Raw genomic sequence first — 8,248 nt, 5'->3', positions numbered from 1 at the left:
ATTCCTTAGATTGTAAACTGTTATGGTCAAAACATATACTGTAGATTCAATGGTTGTAAAGATGAGGAGAGGTCTGGCCGTAATAAAGAGATGCTCTGCTTTTTTTACACCACAATCCAAAAAGCAAGTTCTGCGGGCTCTAGTTTTGTCTAATCTTGATTATTGTCTAGTCGTGTGCCGCAAGGAAAGACCTAGTTAAGCTCCAGCTGGCCCAGAACAGAGCAGCACATTCTGCTCTTCATTGTAATCAGAGGGCTGATATAAATACTATGCATGCCAGTATCTCTTGGCTAAGAGTTGGGGAGAGACTGACTGCATCACTTCTTTTTATAAGAAACAATGTGTTGAAAATCCCAAATTGTTTGCATAGTCATCCTAAACACAGCTCTGACACACACACTTATCTCACCAGACATGCCACCAGGGATCTTTGCACAGTCCCCAAATCCAGAACAAATTCAAGAAAGCGTACAGTATTATATAGAGCCCTTATTGCATGGAACTTCCATCTCATATTGCTCAAATAAACAGCAAACCTGGAAAGAAAAACAGATAAAGCAACACCTCACAGCACAACACCTCTCCCCTATTTGACCTAGATAGTTTGTGTGTATGCATTGATATGTAGGCTACGTAGTGCCTTCCCTGTGGCTCAGTTGGTAGAGCATGGTGTGTGCAACGCCAGGGTTGTGGGTTCGATTCCCACGGGGGGCCAGTACAAAAAAAAATAAAAAATGTATGAAATGTATGTATTCACTACTGTAAGTCGCTCTGGATAAGAGCGTCTGCTAAATGACTTAAATGTAAATGTAAAATAAAAATGCAATTCTATGGAAGCTCTTTTTAAAGACAGACTACAAAGAGCTCTGGATTTGTTTTTGGAAAAGCCGAGATGTCACGGCTGTCTGAAGGATCGGACCAAAATGCAGCGTGTTTGTAGTTCCACATATTTATTTATTTCGTGAAACTAAATGCAATACACTCAATACTTGAAACACAAAAACAACAAACTGTGATGCAGAGAGGAAAACACACTACTCAAAAGATAATCACCCACAAACACAGGTGGGACAAACATCAACATAAATACGACCTCCAATTAGAGGTAACGAGGATCAGCTGCCTCCAATTGGAGATCAACCCAAACACCAACATAGAAATACAAAACTAGAAACTGAACATAGAAATACAAAAACAGACAAACACCCCCTGTCACGCCCTGACCTACTCTACCATAGAAAATAACAACTTACTATGGTCAGGACGTGACAGTACCCCCCCCAAAAGGTGTGACTGTGACCACACCTAAAAAAAACAACAACAACAAACCCCCCCCCCAACAACAAAACACAAATGGAGGGTAGGGTGGGCGACTAATGTCTATGGCGGCTCATATGCAGTACCCAGAACCTTCTTATCTAGCGCCTCCCCCCATGGAGGCGGCTCGGGTTCGGGGCGTAACCCCCACTCCACCCACTGATCCCTCTGCTTCTTTGCCACCTGACCGTGGATCATCGTTGAAAGAACCAGACTGTAGATCATTGCTAGAGGTTCTGGGCTGTAGGCCGCCGCTGGAGGCTGGAGCAGGAACAGGACACCCCGGACTGGGCAGGCTTACTGGAGGCCTGATGCATGGGGCTGGCATAGGAGGCGCCAGACTAGTAACAGGCACCTTAGGGCGAGTGCGGGGAGCAGGAACAGGACACCTCGGACTGGGCAGGCGCACTGGAGGCCTGATGTGTGGGGCTGGCATAGGAGGCGCCAGACTAGTAACACGCACCTCAGGGCGAGTGCGGGGAACAGGAACAGTATATACTGGGCCGTGGAGGCGCACTGGAGATCTCGAGCGTAGAGCTGGCACAACCCGTTCTGGCTGGATGCTCAACCTACCTCGACTAATGCAGGGCGCGGGCACAGATCGCACCGGCCTGTGAGTGCGCCCTGACGACACAGTGCGCTTCACGGCATAACACGGTGCTTTCCCCGTTACTCGCTCCCCACGGTAAGCACGGGGAGTTGGCTCAGGTCTCCATCCTGACTCTGCCAAACTTCCCGTGTGCCCCCACAATTTTTTTTGGGGGGGATGCCTCTCGTGCTTCCTTCGTTGGGCTGGCTCCTCGTAATGTCGCCGTTCCTCCCTCGCTGTCTCCAACTGCTTCCATGGCAGGGTCTTGTCCCCTCTCTCCTTTCCCTGTCCATTCTCTCCTTTCCCTGGCCCAGGATCCCTGCTCCTCCTGGGCACGCTGCTTGGTCCTTTTTTGGTGGTGATTCTGTCACGGCTGTCTGAAGGATCGAACCAAAATGCAGCATGTTCGTAGTTCCACATATTTATTTATTCTGTGAAACTAAATGCAATACACTCAACACACAAAAACAACAAACCGTGATGCAGAGAGGAAAACACACTACTCAAAAGATAATCACCCACAAACACAGGTGGGACAAACATCAACATAAATATGACCTCCAATTAGAGGTAACAAGGATCATCTGCCTCCAATTGGAGATCAACCCAAACAACCCCAACATAGAAATACAAATCTAGAAACGGAACATAGAAATACAAAAACAGACAAACACCCCCTGTCACGCCCTTACCTACTCTACCATAGAAAATAACAACTTACTATGGTCAGGACGTGACAGTACCCCCCCCAAAAGGTGTGACTGTGACCACACCTAAAAAAAACAACAACAACAAACCCCCCCCCCAACAACAAAACACAAATGGAGGGTAGGGTGGGCGACTAATGTCTATGGCGGCTCATATGCAGTACCCAGAACCTTCTTATCTAGCGCCTCCCCCCATGGAGGCGGCTCGGGTTCGGGGCGTAACCCCCACTCCACCCACTGATCCCTCTGCTTCTTTGCCACCTGACCGTGGATCATCGTTGAAAGAACCAGACTGTAGATCATTGCTAGAGGTTCTGGGCTGTAGGCCGCCGCTGGAGGCTGGAGCAGGAACAGGACACCCCGGACTGGGCAGGCTTACTGGAGGCCTGATGCATGGGGCTGGCATAGGAGGCGCCAGACTAGTAACAGGCACCTTAGGGCGAGTGCGGGGAGCAGGAACAGGACACCTCGGACTGGGCAGGCGCACTGGAGGCCTGATGTGTGGGGCTGGCATAGGAGGCGCCAGACTAGTAACACGCACCTCAGGGCGAGTGCGGGGAACAGGAACAGTATATACTGGGCCGTGGAGGCGCACTGGAGATCTCGAGCGTAGAGCTGGCACAACCCGTTCTGGCTGGATGCTCAACCTACCTCGACTAATGCAGGGCGCGGGCACAGATCGCACCGGCCTGTGAGTGCGCCCTGACGACACAGTGCGCTTCACGGCATAACACGGTGCTTTCCCCGTTACTCGCTCCCCACGGTAAGCACGGGGAGTTGGCTCAGGTCTCCATCCTGACTCTGCCAAACTTCCCGTGTGCCCCCACAATTTTTTTTGGGGGGGATGCCTCTCGTGCTTCCTTCGTTGGGCTGGCTCCTCGTAATGTCGCCGTTCCTCCCTCGCTGTCTCCAACTGCTTCCATGGCAGGGTCTTGTCCCCTCTCTCCTTTCCCTGTCCATTCTCTCCTTTCCCTGGCCCAGGATCCCTGCTCCTCCTGGGCACGCTGCTTGGTCCTTTTTTGGTGGTGATTCTGTCACGGCTGTCTGAAGGATCGAACCAAAATGCAGCATGTTCGTAGTTCCACATATTTATTTATTCTGTGAAACTAAATGCAATACACTCAACACACAAAAACAACAAACCGTGATGCAGAGAGGAAAACACACTACTCAAAAGATAATCACCCACAAACACAGGTGGGACAAACATCAACATAAATGGGAAGTCACACTCTCACAACTTTGGTTGAAGGATCTACTATCACTCCCGACAAAGCCAATGAAATCCGTGCCTCTCTGGAAGCCACGCCTTCCACCGGTGATAAGCGTTACGTGCTGACTACACCGCTCGCGTCACGTGCGCAAGCGTTGCAAAATACATTTAGAAATCTATAATATTCAATTATTGCACCCACACTGCTCGCTCCCGCCAACGAGCGTCTACGTTGCCAAGGGCTAAAATAGAAGTCAGTTCGCGCTGCAAGTCCTGCCTCTCCCATCTCCTCATTGGTTATCCTCTTGCGACTCTCATCCCGTTAGCGGGATCATTTTCCAGCGAAAACTCCTAGCGACATTAGCATAACGAAATTCAATATTTTTTTTTTCAAATATAGGACTGTCTCATATCGTTTTATAGATACACCTCTCTTGAATCGACCCTCGTCGTCCGATTTCAAAAAGGTTTTACAGGAAAAGCACAACATTAGATTATGTTAGAGGAGTACATGGTAAAAGTAGCATCATTTGAATTTTCCGACCAAACACATACATCACAAATAACCAAAAAACAGCTAAATGCAGCACTAACCTTTTACAAACTTCATCAGATGACACACCTAGGACATCATGTTACACACAGCATGCATTCTTTTGTTCAATAAAGGTCATATTTCTATATAAAAACAGCATTTTACATCGGCGTCTGACGTTGGCTAACTATTTTCCCATAAAATGCGTCCCGGGGAAACAGTGCTACAATTTCATAAATTACTATTCGAAAACGATTTTTTTATTTTATATTGTCAATCTAAGATTTATAGATGAATATCTCTTGAAAACACCCGTCATAACAGATTTTAAAAGGCCTGGAAGGAGGAGAGATGACTAGAAACGATTCGGTTGACCGTTTTATATGTGGATTAATTTCAGGTAAAATAACAACTCAATGTTTATCACAGGACAAATTAGCTAGCAACAGCAAGCTAGATAAATAGGACACATTAACTAGCAAGTGCAAGCTAGCTTGTCACAGTATCCACAGAAGGTGGCGCCCCTCCTCAGTCGGGCGACGCTCGGCGGTCGTCGTCGCCAGCCTACTAGCTGCCACCGATCTATGTTTCTGTGTTGTTTGGTTTTGTCTGTCTAGGTCTGCACCTGTTCCTTGTTTGTAATTAGTGTGGGGGTATTTAGTTTGTCCTTTTTGTTCAGGTATTCGTGCGGGATTGTTTTGTGTCTGTTGAAAGGGTTTTCGTATTTCACGCTGCCCGTTTTTGTGGAGCTGTTTGTTTATTGTTGCCGGGTTGCTTCCCGTGCGCTTTATTGTTTTGGAGCTGTGCTCCTGTCAGGTGTGTAGGCGCACTCAGCTTATGTCTGCATCTTTTCCCCTGAAGGTGTTAATAAACATCTTTGTTTTTGGGACCTCCGTCTCCTGCCTTTGACTCTGACACTTTCCGCTACCTGATAGTCGTGACACTAGCTAGCTACATTGCCATAAAGGTTTAATGCTTTTCGACCTGTCCCCAAGTTAATGTAATTGGTTCAGAGTTTGTTTTGATATTTTAACCTGCGTGTCATGATCGTGTTTGGTGTGGGCGGACAAAATAAATGTATGCACGATGGCGCACGCGTGCAGCTGGTTTGGGTCCTGTGTAAGGCTCATTCATTTCTTTAATTATTTTGCGCCAACGAAACTGCCCTTTAGTGAAAGTACTCACCCCCTGGTCGTTGTCTGTTGAAGTTTGTATGTTTCTCAAAACTTTCCTAATCATGAACAATTTGTTATTTTTTGAATTGCCCAAATCCCCGATCCCAACCTGGAGCAGGCGAGGACGAGGGTGGGAGCTGTCGGTGGAAAACCAGTAGAGGGCCTGGGCGCCATGATGTCTCAGATTCGAGGGGGCGAGGAGCATCCCCTGACATACACTACCGTTCAAAACTTTGGGGTCACTTAGAAATGTCCTTGTTTTTGAAAGAAAAGCAAATTTTTTGTTGATTAAAATAACATCAAATTGATCAGAAAGACAGTGTAGACATTGTTAATGTTGTAAATGACTACTGTAGCTGGAAAAGTCACATTTTTTTATGGAATATCTACAGAGGCGCACAGAGGCCCATTACCAGCAACCATTACTCCTGTGTTTCAATGGCACGTTGTGTTAGCTAATCCAAGTTTATCATTTAAAAAGGCTAATTGATCATTAGAAAACCCTTTTGCAATTATGTTAGCACAGCTGAAAACTGTTGTTATGATTAAAGAAGCAATACAACTGGCCTTCTTTAGACTAGTTGAGTATCTGGAGCATCAGCATTTGTGGGTTCGATTACAGGCTCATAATGGCCAGAAACAAAGAACTTTCTTCTGAAACTCATCAGTCTATTCTTGTTCTGAGAAATGAAGGCTATTCCATGTGAGAAATTGTCAAGAAACTGAAGATCTCGTACAACGCTGTGCACTACTCCCTTCACAGAACAGAACAAATTGACTCTAACCAGAATAGAAAAAGGAGTGGGTACACAACTGAGCAAGAGGACAAGTATATTAGAGTGTCTAGTTTGAGAAACAGATGCCTCACAAGTCCTCAACTGGCAGCTTCATTAAATAGTACCCGGAAAACACCAGTCTCAACGGTGAAGAGGCGACTCCGGGATGCTGGCCTTCTAGGCAGAGTTGCAAAGAAAAAGCCATATTTCAGACTGGCCAATAAAAAGAAAAGATTAAGATGGGCAAAATAACACAGACACTGGACAGAGGAACTCTGCCTAAAAGGCCAGTATCCCGGAGTCGCCTCTTCACTGTTGACGTTGAGACTGGTGTTTTCCGGGTACTATTTAATGAAGCTGCCAGTTGAGGACTTGTGAGGCGTCTCTTCCATTAGGCAGCATACCCGGAAGCAAGTGTCTTTTACATAGGGTTAATTTAGTAAAGTACAACATACTATTAAATCCACGTTGGATTAACAAGACGTTTCTTTAACATGGTGTATAATACTTGTATGTTTGAGGAATTTTAACCCATCTGTTAAACTCTCCTTCCAGACTCACATTAAACATCTCCAATCCAAAATTAAATCTAGAATTGGCTTCCTATTTCACAACAAAGCATCCTTCACTCATGCTGCCAAACATACCCTCGTAAAACTGACCATCCTACCGATCCTCGACTTCGGCGATGTCATTTACAAAATAGCCAACAAAACACTCTACTCAACAAATTGGATGCAGTCTATCACCGTGCCATCCGTTTCGTAACCAAAGCGCCATATACTACCCACCACTGTGACCTGTACAATCTCGTTGGCTGGCCCTCGCTTCATACTTGTCACCAAACCCACTGGCTCCAGGTCATCTACAAGTCTCTGCTAGGTAAAGCCCCGCCTTATCTCAGCTCACAGCAGCACCCACCCGTAGCACGCGCTCCAGCAGGTATATCTCACTTGTCACCCCCAAAGACAATTCTTTCTTTGGCCGCCTCTCCTTCCAGTTCTCTGCTGCCAATGACTGGAACGAACTGCAAAAATCACTAAAGCTGGAGACTTTTACCTCCCTCACTAGCTTTAAGCACCAGCTGTCAGAGCAGCTCACAGATCACTGCACCTGTACATAACCCATCTGTAAATAGCCCATCCAATCTACCTCATCCCCTTACTGTATTTATTTATCTTGCTCCTTTGCACCCCAGTATCTCTACTTGCACATTCATCTTCTGCACATTCTACCATTCCAGTGTTTAATTGCTATATTGTAATTACTTCGCCACCATGGCCTATTTATTGCCTTACCTCCCTTATCCTACCTCATTTGCACATGCTGTATATAGACATTTCTACTGTATTATTGACTGTGTGTTTGTTTATTCCATGTGTAACTCTGTGTTGTATGTGTTGAACTGCTTTGCTTTATCTTGGCCAGGTCGCGGTTGCAAATGAGAACTTGTTCTCAACTAGCCTACCTGGTTAAATAAAGGTTAAATAAATTAAATAAAATAGCATTGAAAAAGAATGGTGACTTCTATTATTAAAGTCTCAAAGGAGACTTTAATAATATATGCCATTTAGCAGAAGCCTTTATCTGGTTACATGTTAGTGGAAACAGATCATAGAAACAGGATTACAAAATACATAGTCAGTTACCGGGTTATTAAGGTGTTTTTACAAGTTCCAATGAATCAAGAAGAGGATTCACATGAAAGGCTTTGCCTCATGCACAAGATCAATAGACAAACAACAGTAGGTGCAATCAGCAGTTGCTACATCCATTTTTGCACTTATAAATGAATGACATGTAACCATTGATTATTGAAGAATCTAACTTATAAATGCCTCATACTTAGTTCAACTGTTGTACCCTATCAGAACCCCAAATATAAGCTTGTTAATTCCAATGTTTGTAAACAAAGAAAATGTAAACCAACACAATA

Source organism: Salmo trutta, chromosome 15, assembly GCF_901001165.1.
Source record: "Salmo trutta chromosome 15, fSalTru1.1, whole genome shotgun sequence".
NCBI lineage: Eukaryota > Metazoa > Chordata > Actinopteri > Salmoniformes > Salmonidae > Salmo > Salmo trutta.
The sequence above is the reverse complement of the archived record's forward strand: the minus strand, read 5'-3'. Positions refer to the sequence as shown.